We start from the raw sequence: 15,783 nt of genomic DNA, 5'->3' as shown, positions 1-15,783 counted from the left end.
TTCCCTTCAACGTGACTTTACCGAAAGAGCTAAGAATACGGAATATCATTTGGGTCATTTTTTTTGGAACTCAGATGAGATTTCTGATATTACCGCGTTTTATAAATATTTACGTAACCAATAACTTTTTTAAAAAAAATTAATCAGACCGCGCTAATACCAACGCGAGTGTTTATTGTTGATGGTGAGTTTTGTAAATCCGTCGTACGGTTAAAAAGAATAAAGTTTTCCCGTAAAAAAAATAAAAATCTCTCCGCCTTGGAGCCAATCAGGTTTCAGTTTCTCCCCTCCCACGTGACGCGGAGTTTTCTGGCTCCTCCCCCTCCTCGCTCGCCGCCATTTTGAGAGTCGTGAGGGAGGTGAAACCTGCGGCCTTGACAACGACGAAGATTCACCAGGGTCAGTGACAACCTCACACTCACACTGTGACAACTTCACACTCACACACTGTGACAACCTCACACTCACACACACTGTGACAACCTCACACTCACACACACTGTGACAACCTCACACACACACTGTGACAACCTCACACACACACACTGACAACCTCACACTCACACACACACTGACAACCTCACACTCACACACACACTGACAACCTCACACTCACACACACACTGACAACCTCACACTCACACACACTGACAACCTCACACACACACACTGACAACCTCACACTCTCACACACACTGACAACCTCACACTCACACACACTGACAACCTCACACTTACACACTGACAACCTCACACTCACACACTGACAACCTCACACTCACACACACTGACAACCTCACACACACACACACTGACAACCAACAACAACAACAACAACCGCCATTCGCCACTAAGTGGCGGTGACGTCACCACGACGCTTGTGCCAGGCTATGTGCACCCTGAGGCCACGTGAAGTGTCGAACGCCCGCTGGCAGGAGGTCACGGGGCAGACCCAGGTGCCACGGGTCGACTGACTGAGATGACTGGCTGATGCACCACCTGTGCCCCCTACTGTGCCAACCTGCTGTGCTTTAGCCACCCGGCGCTCCGCTCGCTGTTGTGAGCGTCGCTCTTCCGCCCTCCGTTGTTGTTGGAGGGCGACTGCCTCCAACTGCCCACTAGCATCCTTCACGAGCCTCCTCCACAGAGGCCGATCTTGACACCGCTGGTACCAGTCATCGGCAAGTCCACTCAGCTCCACGTCCTCCTGTACCACATCACTCCATCTCTTCTCTAGCCCGTGCCGCGCCCGCTTAACCCCATCAATCCGGCCAAACAAAAGCTGTTTCGGCATGCGGTGGCTGGGCATGCGGGCTACATGACCCAGCCATCGCAGCCTTGCCTGCCGGAGCAGCTCACCGATGGGACCCTGCCCAGATCTTTCAAGGATTTGTGAGCTCCTCACACAATCCAGTCTGGTTAAATTCAGGATGGATCGTAGGCAGGCCAGCCTAAATGTTTCTAACCGGCGAAGATGTTCCATTAGGGCGGTCCACGTTTCGCAAGCGTAGAGAAGGGAGGGAATGACCGTGGCCGAGAAGACCTGAAGCTTAGTGCGGAGCGACAGACCAGGTAGCTTCCACACAGCGTTACGCAACCGATGAAAAGATATTGCCGCTCGACTGATTCGGAGTGAGACCTCTGCTGTTAAACTGGAGCCAGTCATAAGCACACTGCCCAGGTATGGGAAACTCTCCACTCTCTCCACAACTGCCCCATCACCGATTGGGAGTTGTGGGGGTGGAGTGTCCGATAGTACAAAATACCCAGGCAGGTGCTTAGTTTTGGTGGGGCTGATGGTAAGGCCCCACCTCTTAGTGGCACGCTCCAGTCTCAGCAGCAGCGTCTCCAACTCCTCCTCTGACTGAGCAGCTATTACCAAATCATCAGCATACATAACGTGGTTGAGTAATAGGGAGCCATCCCTTGACCGCACCCGGGCATCGATTAGCCTCCCATTATATCTGTACCATATGGAGATTCCCCCGGTACAGCTATTGAAGGCTTCACGAACTACGTGGTCAAAATGGATGTTAAATAATGTGGGAGCCAGAGGACATCCCTGTCGTACCCCAAGGTGTACAGGGAATGGCTCTGACTCCCGGCCACGTAGTTTTACCCGGGCCCGCTCACCATCATTAAGGTCCTTAATGATCGTGAGCAGAGGGTCAGGTACTCCAAAAGCATGAAGAACGACCCAGAGCCCAGGCCTACTGATGGTATCATAGGCCTTGACCAGGTCAATAAAGCAGAGATGTAGGTCTTGTTGGAATTCCCTACACCTCTGCTGTAGCAGACGGACAGAAAATATGGCATCTGTGCAGGACCGCCCTTTCCTGAAGCCGCATTGGGGCTCCGCAAGCCTCTCGTGCCTGGCAAGGCGATGCTGAATAATCCTTGCCAGGACCTTTCCCGGCACACTGAGGAGTGAGATGCCCCTGTAGTTGTTACAGTCTGTGCGGTCCCCCTTCTTAAAGAGGGGGACCACCAGGGCAACCTTCCATTCCTGCGGAACCCTTCCAGTGGTCCAGACCGTTGTTATGATGTCATATAGGGCAGTCTGTGCACAAACGCCACCCTCACTCAGCATTTCACTTGGGAGATCATCTCTGCCTGCTGCCTTTACTGTTCTCAGACTCCGGATCGCCTTCAGTACTTCCTCAACAGATGGCACCTCAGCCAGCCACTCACAGGGGGTGACTTCTTCCAATATTTGAGGCACCGCAGCCTTAGCAGGGTCATCCTCACTTTGTGCCACGATGTTTTCCTGGCTGAGGGATTTTCCCTCCCCCAGGACCTCACAGAAATGCTCAGCAAATCTGCAAACCTGTTCCTGGGGGTCGGAGATTGGATCACCGTTTTTTCCCCTAATGATGGTAATAGGTGTGGCGCTGCAGGTTACTTTTTTGATGGAGTTAAATAGAGATTTGTGATGACGGGCCACTGAGGCAGACTCCATCTCCTCAGCAACCTGCGACCACCACCCATCCTTGCAGCGCCTCACGGCTCTCCGAACCTCCGAGCGAAGGCTGCGGTAAGCCTCCTCATTCTCTGACGTGGGATTCTGTAGCCGATGACAGTGGGCCTGTCGCTTTTTCTCAACCATCCTGAACAACTCCTCTGTCATCCAGGGTGTCTGGGGAGGTCTGGACCGCATACCCAAAGCAGCCATTGCAGCTGCATGAGTCACAGTCCTAAACCTCGCCCATTTACCCTCGACATCAGGAGGAGTCGGGGACGATGCCAATCCCAGCCGCAAGCGATGATGAAATTCTCGCTTGCAACTTTCATCAGATAACTGAGACCAGGCCACTTTAGGTTGGAATGGGGTCCTGGGTGTACACCCACCACCGGAGTGGAAGAATGGCAGGCGCATCTTACAGATGACTAGTCGATGGTCAGAGGGCAGATCAGCTCCACGGTAGGTCCTGGTGTCAAGGACATGGGCTCGCATTCGCTGGTCCGTCACTATGTAGTCCAGCAGATGTTCTTGCTTGGACCCGGCATGCATCCATGATGTTGTGTGGATGCGCCGATGCCGGAACAGCGTGTTGGTAATTACAAGCCCATGGGCTGCACAAAAATCTAGCAGCCTCCTACCGTTGTTATTGAGCTGATCTGGCCCATGCCCTCCAATCACTCTAGACCAGGTGCCAGTATCATGACCAACTCGGGCATTGAAGTCACCCAACATGATGACTCTATCCCGAGGGGCCACTTTAGCCAGCACCTGTGACAGGAGGTCATAGAAGGCATCTGACTCATCGGCTTTGCCTGCATCCCTCCACGGATGTTCGTCTTCGGTGGGGGCATAAGTAACCACGACCACCATTCCTCGCCTCCGGTTGATGGGAAGGCGAGCCCAAAGTAGCCTGGGGCTTACAGCTTTCCACACCTCACCGCCACGCTCCCACGCCCCCTTCATTCTTTTGTTCAAAAGAAGACCCACACCCTGTTGTTTGGCAGTCTTCTGCCCCGAGTAGAGGACTGTCCACCCCTCATGGTGGCAGGAGCCAGAGCCGGTCCACCGGACCTCCTGAATGCCGCATAGATCCAGGCGGTACCGGTCCAGCTCCCGACAGAGGAGTGGCAGCCTCTCCTCTGCAGTGAGCGTTCGAACATTCCACGTGGCCACCCGTATTAGCTTTTCGTTGTTTCTGGAGTAGCCCCGAGGGTAGGTATTCAATCTCCTGGCTCCGCCAATTGGGGTTTGGCCAGGAGACGTCATAGACGACTGGCCCCCCGGGGCCTCCGGCACAAGCTTAGTTGTTACATATTTCAGTTTAATTCGTGGTTTCGTGGTAATTAATTGAAGGTGGAGGGGTTACCAGCCCCTCGCACCCGTCCAGAGCCCCCGTTTAGCCCCTGTGGTGGACACATATGCCATGAGGGGAGGAGCCAATCAAAATTGGATCTCCCCTCACAGCGCTGTCCACGACAGAGTTGCCCGTCCGGCACCGCGAGGAGGTAGGGGGTTGTTTTGCCGGACACTGACAACCTCACACTCACACACACACACTGACAACCTCACACTCACACACACTGACAACCTCACACTCACACACACTGACAACCTCACACTCACACACTGACAACCTCACACACACACTGACAACCTCACACACACACACACTGACAACCTCACACTCACACACACTGACAACCTCACACACACACACTGACAACCTCACACTCACACACACACACTGACAACCTCACACACACACACTGACAACCTCACACTCACACACTGACAACCTCACACTCACACACACTGACAACCTCACACACACTGACAACCTCACACTCACACACACTGTGACAACCTCACACACACACACTGACAACCTCACACACACACACACTGACAATCTCACACTCACACACACTGACAACCTCACACTCACACAGGCTGACAATCTCACACTCACACACACAGGCTGACAACCTCACACTCACACACACTGAAAATCTCTCACACACACACTGACAATCTCACACTCACACAGACTGACAATCTCACACTCACACAGGCTGACAATCTCACACTCACACAGGCTGACAATCTCACACACACACACTGACAATCTCACACTCACACAGGCTGACAATCTCACACACACACACTGACAATCTCACACTCACACAGGCTGACAATCTCACACACACACACTGACAATCTCACACACACAGGCTGACAATCTCACACTCACACAGGCTGACAATCTCACACAGGCTGACAATCTCATACTCACACACACAGGCTGACAACCTCACACTCACACACACACACTGAAAATCTCTCACACACACACACTGACAATCTCACACTCACACAGACTGACAATCTCACACACACACAGGCTGACAACCTCACACACACACTGACAATCTCACACTCACACACACTGACATCTCTCAGGGACATGATCTAACCCACGCCCTCCTGTAGACCAGGCGAGGTAGTTAACATCTCTCAGGGACATGATCTAACCCACGACCTCCTGTATACCAGGCGAGGTAGTCGACATCTCTCAGGGACATGATCTAACCCACGACCTCCTGTATACCAGGCGAGGTAGTTGACATCTCTCAGGGACATGATCTAACCCACGACCTCCTGTAGACCAGGTGAGGTAGTTAACATCTCTCAGGGACATGATCTAACCCACGACCCCCTGTAGACCACGCGAGGTAGTTAACATCTCTCAGGGACATGATCTAACCCACGACTTCCTGTAGACCAGGCGAGGTAGTTAACATCTCTCAGGGACATGATCTAACCCACGACCTCCTGTACACCAGGCGAGGTAGTTAACATCTCTCAGGGACATGATCTAACCCACGACCTCCTGTACACCAGGCGAGGTAGTTAACATCTCTCAGGGACATGATCTAACCCATGACCTCCTGTATACCAGGCGAGGTAGTTAACATCTCTCAGGGACATGATCTAACCCATGACCTCCTGTAGACCAGGCGAGGTAGTTAACATCTCTCAGGGACATGATCTAACCCACGACCTCCTGTACACCAGGCGAGGTAGTTAACATCTCTCAGGGACATGATCTAACCCACGACCTCTTGTAGACCAGGTGAGGTAGTTAACATCTCTCAGGGACATGATCTAACCCACGACCTCCTGTACACCAGGCGAAGTAGTTAACATCTCTCAGGGACATGATCTAACCCACGACCTCCTGTAGACCAGGCGAGGTAGTTAACATCTCTCAGGGACATGATCTAACCCACGACCTCCTGTACACCAGGCGAGGTAGTTAACATCTCTCAGGGACATGATCTAACCCACGACCTCCTGAAGGCCACCGCGAGGTTGTTTTGTTAACAAAGTAAAACATTTCCTCATCATGTAAATGTACACACGCACGTGTGTGTAGAGAGTGAGTCACGAGTGATAGATAATTAATAATTAAGCTGAAGTTAGTCGTCCAAGTGGGAACGTGAAGAGTTTGCGGTGTTGGTTTTGGTGACGGTTTGTTTTTGGCGGGAAAAGTGGAAACGGCTGCGCTGAGGGCTCGCGTGAAGTAAACTTTTCATTAAACACAACTCTTAAATGACTCGCCTAATGTTTATTTTATCATCGTAATATACACGGCCTTTAATGTTTGCGCAGGTTGAGCACGTTTAGGGCGACGGGGGGAGCGGTGGCACAATGGTTAGCACGCATTGACCAGCGTGGTGAAGTATGGTCAGGTCACATTGACCAGAGTGGTGAAGTATGGTCAGTACACATTGACCAGGGTGGTGAAGTATGGTCAGGTCACATTGACCAGGGTGGTGAAGTATGGTCAGTACACATTGACCAGGGTGGTGAAGTATGGTCAGGTCACATTGACCAGGGTGATGAAGTATGGTCAGGTCACATTGACCAGAGTGGTGAAGTATGGTCAGGTCACATTGACCAGAGTGGTGAAGTATGGTCAGTCCACATTGACCAGCGTGGTGAAGTATGGTCAGTACACATTGACCAGGGTGGTGAAGTATGGTCAGGTCACATTGACCAGCGTGGTGAAGTATGGTCAGTACACATTGACCAGGGTGGTGAAGTATGGTCAGTACACATTGATCAGGGTGGTGAAGTATGGTCAGGTCACATTGACCAGCGTGGTGAAGTATGGTCAGTCCACATTGACCAGAGTGGTGAAGTATGGTCAGTACACATTGACCAGGGTGGTGAAGTATGGTCAGGTCACATTGACCAGCGTGGTGAAGTATGGTCACTACACATTGACCAGCGTGGTGAAGTATGGTCAGTACACATTGACCAGGGTGGTGAAGTATGGTCAGGTCACATTGACCAGCGTGGTGAAGTATGGTCAGTACACATTGACCAGGGTGGTGAAGTATGGTCAGGTCACATTGACCAGCATGGTGAAGTATGGTCAGTACACATTGACCAGGGTGGTGAAGTATGGTCAGTACACATTGACCAGGGTGGTGAAGTATGGTCAGGTCACATTGACCAGCGTGGTGAAGTATGGTCAGGTCACATTGACCAGCGTGGTGAAGTATGGTCAGTACACATTGACCAGCGTGGTGAAGTATGGTCAGTACACATTGACCAGCGTGGTGAAGTATGGTCAGTACACATTGACCAGGGTGGTGAAGTATGGTCAGTACACATTGACCAGCGTGGTGAAGTATGGTCAGTACACATTGACCAGCGTGGTGAAGTATGGTCAGTACACATTGACCAGCGTGGTGAAGTATGGTCAGTACACATTGACCAGAGTGGTGAAGTATGGTCAGTACACATTGACCAGCGTGGTGAAGTATGGTCAGTACACATTGACCAGAGTGGTGAAGTATGGTCAGGTCACATTGACCAGGGTGGTGAAGTATTGTCAGTGCACATTGACCAGCGTGGTGAAGTATGGTCAGTACACATTGACCAGAGTGGTGAAGTATGGTCAGTACACATTGACCAGCGTGGTGAAGTATGGTCAGGTCACATTGACCAGCGTTGTGAAGTATGGTCAGTACACATTGACCAGGGTGGTGAAGTATGGTCAGTACACATTGACCAGAGTGGTGAAGTATGGTCAGTACACATTGACCAGAGTGGTGAAGTATGGTCAGTACACATTGACCAGCGTGGTGAAGTATGGTCAGTACACATTGACCAGCGTGGTGAAGTATGGTCAGTACACATTGACCAGCGTGGTGAAGTATGGTCAGTACACATTGACCAGGGTGGTGAAGTATGGTCAGTACACATTGACCAGGGTGGTGAAGTATGGTCAGTACACATTGACCAGCGTGGTGAAGTATGGTCAGGTCACATTGACCAGAGTGGTGAAGTATGGTCAGTACACATTGACCAGAGTGGTGAAGTATGGTCAGTACACATTGACCAGGGTGGTGAAGTATGGTCAGTACACATTGACCAGGGTGGTGAAGTATGGTCAGTCCACATTGACCAGCGTGGTGAAGTATGGTCAGTGCACATTGACCAGCGTGGTGAAGTATGGTCAGTACACATTGACCAGAGTGGTGAAGTATGGTCAGTACACATTGACCAGAGTGGTGAAGTATGGTCAGTACACATTGACCAGGGTGGTGAAGTATGGTCAGTACACATTGACCAGAGTGGTGAAGTATGGTCAGTACACATTGACCAGCGTGGTGAAGTATGGTCAGTACACATTGACCAGCGTGGTGAAGTATGGTCAGCACGCATTGACCATCGTGGTGAAGTATGGTCAGTACACATTGGCCAGCGTGGTGAAGTATGGTCAGTACACATTGACCAGCGTGGTGAAGTATGGTCAGGTCACATTGACCAGGGTGGTGAAGTATGGTCAGTCCACATTGACCGGCATGGTGAAGTATGGTCAGCACGCATTGACCATCGTGGTGAAGTATGGTCAGTACACATTGACCAGGGTGGTGAAGTATGGTCAGTACACATTGACCAGAGTGGTGAAGTATGGTCAGTCCACATTGACCAGGGTGGTGAAGTATGGTCAGTACACATTGACCAGCGTGGTGAAGTATGGTCAGTCCACATTGACCAGCGTGGTGAAGTATGGTCAGTACACATTGACCAGGGTGGTGAAGTATGGTCAGTACACATTGACCAGCGTGGTGAAGTATGGTCAGTCCACATTGACCAGCGTGGTGAAGTATGGTCAGGTCACATTGACCAGCGTGGTGAAGTATGGTCAGTACACATTGACCAGCGTGGTGAAGTATGGTCAGTACACATTGACCAGGGTGGTGAAGTATGGTCAGGTCGCATTGACCAGGGTGGTGAAGTATGGTCAGGTCGCATTGACCAGCGTGGTGAAGTATGGTCAGTACACATTGACCAGGGTGGTGAAGTATGGTCAGTCCACATTGACCAGAGTGGTGAAGTATGGTCAGTACACATTGACCAGGGTGGTGAAGTATGGTCAGGTCACATTGACCAGAGTGGTGAAGTATGGTCAGTACACATTGACCAGAGTGGTGAAGTATGGTCAGTACACATTGACCAGCGTGGTGAAGTATGGTCAGTACACATTGACCAGGGTGGTGAAGTATGGTCAGTTCACATTGACCAGCGTGGTGAAGTATGGTCAGGTCACATTGACCAGCGTGGTGAAGTATGGTCAGGTCACATTGATCAGAGTGGTGAAGTATGGTCAGTACACATTGACCAGAGTGGTGAAGTATGGTCAGTACACATTGACCAGGGTGGTGAAGTATGGTCAAGCAAATCCCTCCTCAACCTCTCACTGGGAGACTAGCATAATGTTTTGTGTTTTTCACTCGTGATGAGACTTTGTAGTATGAACGTTGAGATGTATAAGGGGCACCGAGGGGTGATCAATAAGTTCTGAATTACTCATTGGTTTTGTCGGTAAAGTCACGTGTGTAGAAATACAATAAAATTATATTAAAACAAAAATAATCACGACGTTTCGATCACAACGCAAGCGATCTTCATCAGGTGTCAAGAACAAATCACGGAGGTAAATACAGCAAAAAGATGAGAGACGAGAATTCAACAAACCTGAAACAACATTACGTGAAGCACACCCAGTCAGGCCAACAACACAGTTAGACACTTCCTGGCGGACCACGAATTTCAGAAGAGTGTTACATTTCGTGTTCAACCTTTGGATTGCACATAGCAGCATAGACAGAATGAAAAAATACGAGGTACACGGTCGGTATAAATACATATACAAGTCCACCAAGAGGTAAGGAGAATTCAACAAACCTGAAACAACATTACGTGAAGCACATCCAGTCAGGCCAACAACACAGTTAGACACTTCCTGGCGGACCACGAATTTCAGAAGTGTTACATTTCGTGTTCAACCTTTGGATTGCACATACCACCTGATGAAGATCGCTTGCGTTGTGATCGAAACGTCGTGATTGTTTATTGTTTTTTATATAATTTTATTGTATTTCTACATACGTGACTTTACCGAAGAAACCAATGAGTAATTTCATGCAGTCACGAAAGCTTTAATACTTTATTAAGTTCTGAATTGGCCCGTAGTAAGGTAGGGGCAACTGATGAGGGGTTGACAGCTGCGCCATCGAGAGGGAATCTTGATGGTAACGGTGTTTGTCTTTGTGGGTGAAGGACGCCAGTGGAAGAGCCTCGCCATGGACACGTCAGGTGACGAACTTGGCCGTGGTGGCAGCAGCAGCAAGGCCGCTTCTGACAGCCGGTGATGGCTCTGTGGTGATCGTGATGGGGTTGGTGGTGGTGATTGTGAGGGTGGTAGTGATGGGTGGTGATCGTAATGATTGTGGTAATGGTGGTGATCGTGAGGGTGGTTATCGTGATGGGGTAGGTGGTGATCATGATGATGGTAGTGATGGTTGGGGATCGTTATGGTGAATGTGAGGATGGTAGTAATGGTGGTGATCGTGAGGGTGGTTATTGTGAGGGTGGTTATCGTGATGGGGTTGGTGGTGATCATGATGATGGTAGTGATGGTTGGAGGTCTTTATGGTGATTGTGAGGGTGGTAGTGATGGTGGTGATCGTGAGGGTGGTTATTGTGAGGGTGGTTATCGTGATGGGGTTGGTGGTGATCATGATGATGGTAGTGATGGTTGGAGATCTTTATGGTGATTGTGAGGGTGGTAGTGATGGTGGTGATCGTGAGGGTCGTGGTGATGGTGGTGATCGTGAGGGTGATGGTGGTGATCGTGATGATGGTGGTGATCGTGATGGCGATGATGTTCATGACGATGGTACACGTGATGGGGATGGTTATGATGGCGATCGTGGTCATCAGGGCCATAGAAAGTCATAGACGACAGTTAGGCAATACAAAAAAAAGATGTATTCCTGACCAGGGAGTATACATTTTGTGAAGTATAATTACCTTCTCAGGGAGTATAATTTCCAACAGTTTTGCACTATTGGACATTGTGCTCCCTAGTTGGATCGTATTCTCCCCGTACAGAAATTCACGATCACATTGTGTTTCGTACATTTTCTCTCCCACCTGTCACAATCCCAACACCAGGTACGATTCCAACACCAACTATGACCCTTCCACCCAATTATCTCCAGCCGCCGTGGAAGCCTCGACCCTGCTCTCAACCCCCTTGGGCAGGCCCACCTCTGACGATCTGTCAAACGAGCTGGAAGCACTGGTGCAGGAGATTAACGATAAACGCGCCAGGGACTTGGAGATGTTGAACGAGTTCCAGAATTCACTATTATTCGAGGTGAGAGGATGTTACTACGACCCAGGGTAGCCTTAGTCTGGCTCTCTTGAGCCTCTGGGGCTTAACGCCTGGGTCCTTAGGCGCCCTCATTCTGGCTTTGAAACTGCGCGAAGGATTATGAAACAAGCCTCAGAGTTGTAACACTGAACCTGACGGGGAGCCTTCAGACCAAAATGTGCAAGGGCAATTTTCAGGAAACGGTTGGCAAAAATCATCAATGATGATTACATATGAAAGAAATGCTGTATCTTAAAAAAAAAACTGACTCAAATCTGATGACTGATCTCCCTTTTGTACATTTGGGTAAGCAATTTCCGTTGAGATCTTAGAAGTCACCTTTCTTGAGGTGCGCTCTTCAGATACCCAGTGGTCGTTCATGTAACCCACGTAGCAACAAACTCTGTTTTTTTACTAGCTAGACCAGGGGTGGGCAAATTTTTTGACTCGCGGGCCACAGTGGGTTCTAAAATTTGACAGAGGGGCCTGGCCAGGAACAGATGGATGGAGTGTTTGTGTGAACTAAATATAAATGACGTGTTAAAAATCATTACGTGAAAGGATTTGGCCTTTAACAGGTAGCAAAGCATTCATTTGCAAGGCAATTTAACAAGTTGCACGAACATAAACGGTACAAAAACATAAATTTTGATTTAAAGCTTTCGTGACTGCAGTAATTCATATTCTTAGCTCTTTCGGTAAAGTCACCACGTTGAAGGGAAACAATAAAGTAATAAAATATATATATAACAATAAAAGTTCTCACGACGTTTCGACCATAACACAAACGGTCGTCATCAGGTGTGTCGGTTTGCATTAATTAATTTACTGTTTTATATATTTTATGTTATTGTTTCCCTTCAACGTGACTTTACCGAAAGAGCTAAGAATATGAATTACTGCAGTCACGAAAGCTTTAAATCAAAATTTTACCGAAAGAGCTAAGAATGTGAAATACAAAAACATGTCGTAACTCGTGGTCAAAGTGCGCCATCTAATGGCGAAATGGGGGCATTACAGGAGAAGGGGAAATTTAATTTAGCAATAATATTTGGACAAGTTCGGCGGGCCGGATTATAAAGCCCAACGGGCCGCACTTTGCCCACGTCTGAGCTAGACACAACTCTTTCACCATACGGCAGGATTCCTCACGTTGGCTATTAGGCCACGTGACATCACGCACGTTATCTCTGTTCTTGGGGGAGCTTGGCTGTCTTCTCGCTTTATCTCTTATCTCCAGCTATTTTAACAACAAAAAAAACACTCAGTGGGACACTCCAAGAGCATTTGACTTACAGCCCACCGGTTGCGCATTTACTTACCGTGACAATGTGTGTTTCCCTCAAGTTTAGTTCAAATAAATGTTTAACGAGGTGAGAACTCAAGGGACCAGGATAGTCTCATTATTTAAAATCGATCCCCCGAGTCCAAGGTTGACAAAAGAGTAAGCAACAAAGAAAGTACAGAAATTATCAAATAAAAAATCTGAAGAAAAACAACAACAGCCGCCATTCACCGCTCCGCCACTAACTGGTGGTAATGTCACCAAATAGCTTGCGCCTTTGAATCCATGGTGCCCGTTTCGAAGGCAAGAGGTCATTGGACAGGCCCAGATCATTGTGGGTTATCTGACCGAGGTAAATGGCAGATGCACGGCCTGTGATCCCCACTGTGCCAACTTGTGTGTTTTAGCCGCCCACTGCTCCACTCTTGAGCGTCGCTCCTCCACCCTACATTGATGCTTGCAGAGCGACTGCCTCCAACTGCCCAGTAGCATCGTTCATGAGCCTCCTCCACAGAGGCCGATCTTGACAACGCTGGTACCAATCCTTGGCAAGTCCAATCAGCTTTATATTCTCCTGTACCACAGCAGCCCCTGTGTTCTGTAGCTTGTACCATGACCATTCAGTCCCTTCTATCTGGCTAGACAGAAACTGATTGGGCATGCGGTGGCTGGGCATGTGGGCTATGTGACCCAGCTACACACAGTCTAGCCTCATTGAGGAAGTCACTGGTGTGACTTTGTCCAGATCTTTCAAGAACATGTGAGTTCCTCACAACACAGCCTGGTTAAACGCAGGGTGGATTGGAGGCAGGCCAGCCTGAATGTTTCAAACCGATGCAAAATGTTCCTTTAAATGTGTTCAGTTCCACGAAAACAAAACACGATCATATGAGGAATTGAAAACATTTCCCTCCATTATTGCTTGTAAAATTGCCCTTTCGCCCCCCCCTCCCCCCACTGTAGGTGTCTCAGGTGTGCGATGCTATCCGCTCCTCCATCATGTCACGTCACGAAGGCTACAATATCCGCTTGACCATGCAGTTTGGGGAAATGGCGACGGTGCTGCAACAAGCTCGACAACAAGAGGTAGCCCTCGCCACCTCGTGGCAAGCCCTGGACTCAATCATGCAGTTACAACAGAGTCCCTAGAGGGCGTCAGTAATGGTCGTGTCAGACATTAGCCCTGGGGTATTTATTTACAGAGAGAAAAAGCAACGTAGGAAGTTCACAACGCCCATGGTAGATTGACAACGGATTTGTTGGTAAAGTCACGTAAAATAGAAATAATAATAAAAGGAAATGAATAAAAATAAAACCTACGACGTTTCAATCGCAGCGCAAGCGGCGGTCGTCATCAGGGTTCATATTGGCCATGCCATGTTCTGACTGAGTTCGTACCGGATTGAGGCTTCACTTGAGCCTAACGAGGTGCAGAGTAATGGGAGAAAACTGGCAGAGGAAAAAAAACCCTATAGAGGAATCGAGCCGGAGGACTCCACCATTTGTGGAGGTGCAGATGTGCGTGTTTGGCAGGGGTCTTACACGAGACCAGCACTTAAAACATTCATATGCCAGGTTCCTAAACTTAAATACAAATTGTTGGCTAATCCTTCACTCACAACGCTCCTCCACACGTGGAATTATATCACATTTGTATAACATCTAAACATGATCCTGGCCCACTCAGTTTTTATAATTGTCAAGTCAAAGTTGATTTCCTGCTCAAATGTGCAATGGTGTTGTGTTTTTACGGCCCTTAACCAGTCTTATAAATGTCACATTTCAATGATGGGTGTGAGTCGACCCATAGGACAACCACTGTTTACTTCCCTACTAAGTGGTACTAATTGTATTGTCCCTGGAGGGCTCATAGGCTGAGTCAACCCCCAACCTTAGGATTTTATTGGTTTTTAATAAGCTATTAATTCCATAATTGGATGTTATAAATTTGAGCGCTTTTCAGTTTTGTTGCATAGATAGTATGAGTTTTCAGATTTTAGTTAGACCTTTTCGGCAATGTTAATTGTAAAATGTTGTGAAATGTATTCTAATATATTCTTAGCTGTTACTGCAACTGCTTTTAAAATTGCTTTGTACTTGCTGTGCTTTCGTGATGTTTCATGAGTGCTGACCCAGGGCTCACTGAAATAAAATACATCGAGACTCTGGGCTTACACTTGGTTATAAAGTTAATACTGGTAGGAACCTCCTGGTTATTACACCACCAGCCCACAGGGGATTATTGTTGGGTCCGTCCGTCGTGCATCCACAAATGGGAGGGGTGGGACTGGGTGGAGAGGGGAGGGTGGGGAGGGGCTGGGTGGGGAGGGGAGGGTGGGGAGGGGAGGGTGGGGAGGGGAGGGTGGGGCTGGGTGCGGTGGGTGGTGGAGGGGCTGAGTGGGGTGGGTGTGGCGGGGTGGGGAGGGGAGGGAGGGGAGGGAGGGGAGGGTGGGGCTGAGTGGGGATGGGTGGGGCTGGGTGGGGAGGGGCTGGTCACCCCGTGGTGCCCTTATAAAACTCAACGTGTAACCTACTCACGCCGGCTCATGCCCGCCCTCAAAGTCGAGCATATTTACGGAATACACCACGTGGTGGTGCCGCCGTTGACCCTGGCCATTGACCGAGCAGCCCAACGTTCCTACTACCAGCTCCCTCCGCAGGAGAATCTGTTATGTTATCTTATGGTTGTGCCTCTACGTGCCTTTGGCCTTGCTTTACATACCCTTTAACTCTCTAAACATTGGGCCTCGCTCTTTGGTCCTTTAGGTAAAGTCACGTAGTAGGTATAAAATAAAT

This window comes from Petromyzon marinus, unplaced genomic scaffold (genome assembly GCF_048934315.1).
Source record: "Petromyzon marinus isolate PM22_M1 ecotype Great Lakes invasive population unplaced genomic scaffold, UKy_Petmar_22M1.pri1.0 PM_G_Scaffold_13, whole genome shotgun sequence".
NCBI classification, from domain to species: domain Eukaryota; kingdom Metazoa; phylum Chordata; class Hyperoartia; order Petromyzontiformes; family Petromyzontidae; genus Petromyzon; species Petromyzon marinus.
The sequence above is the reverse complement of the archived record's forward strand: the minus strand, read 5'-3'. Positions refer to the sequence as shown.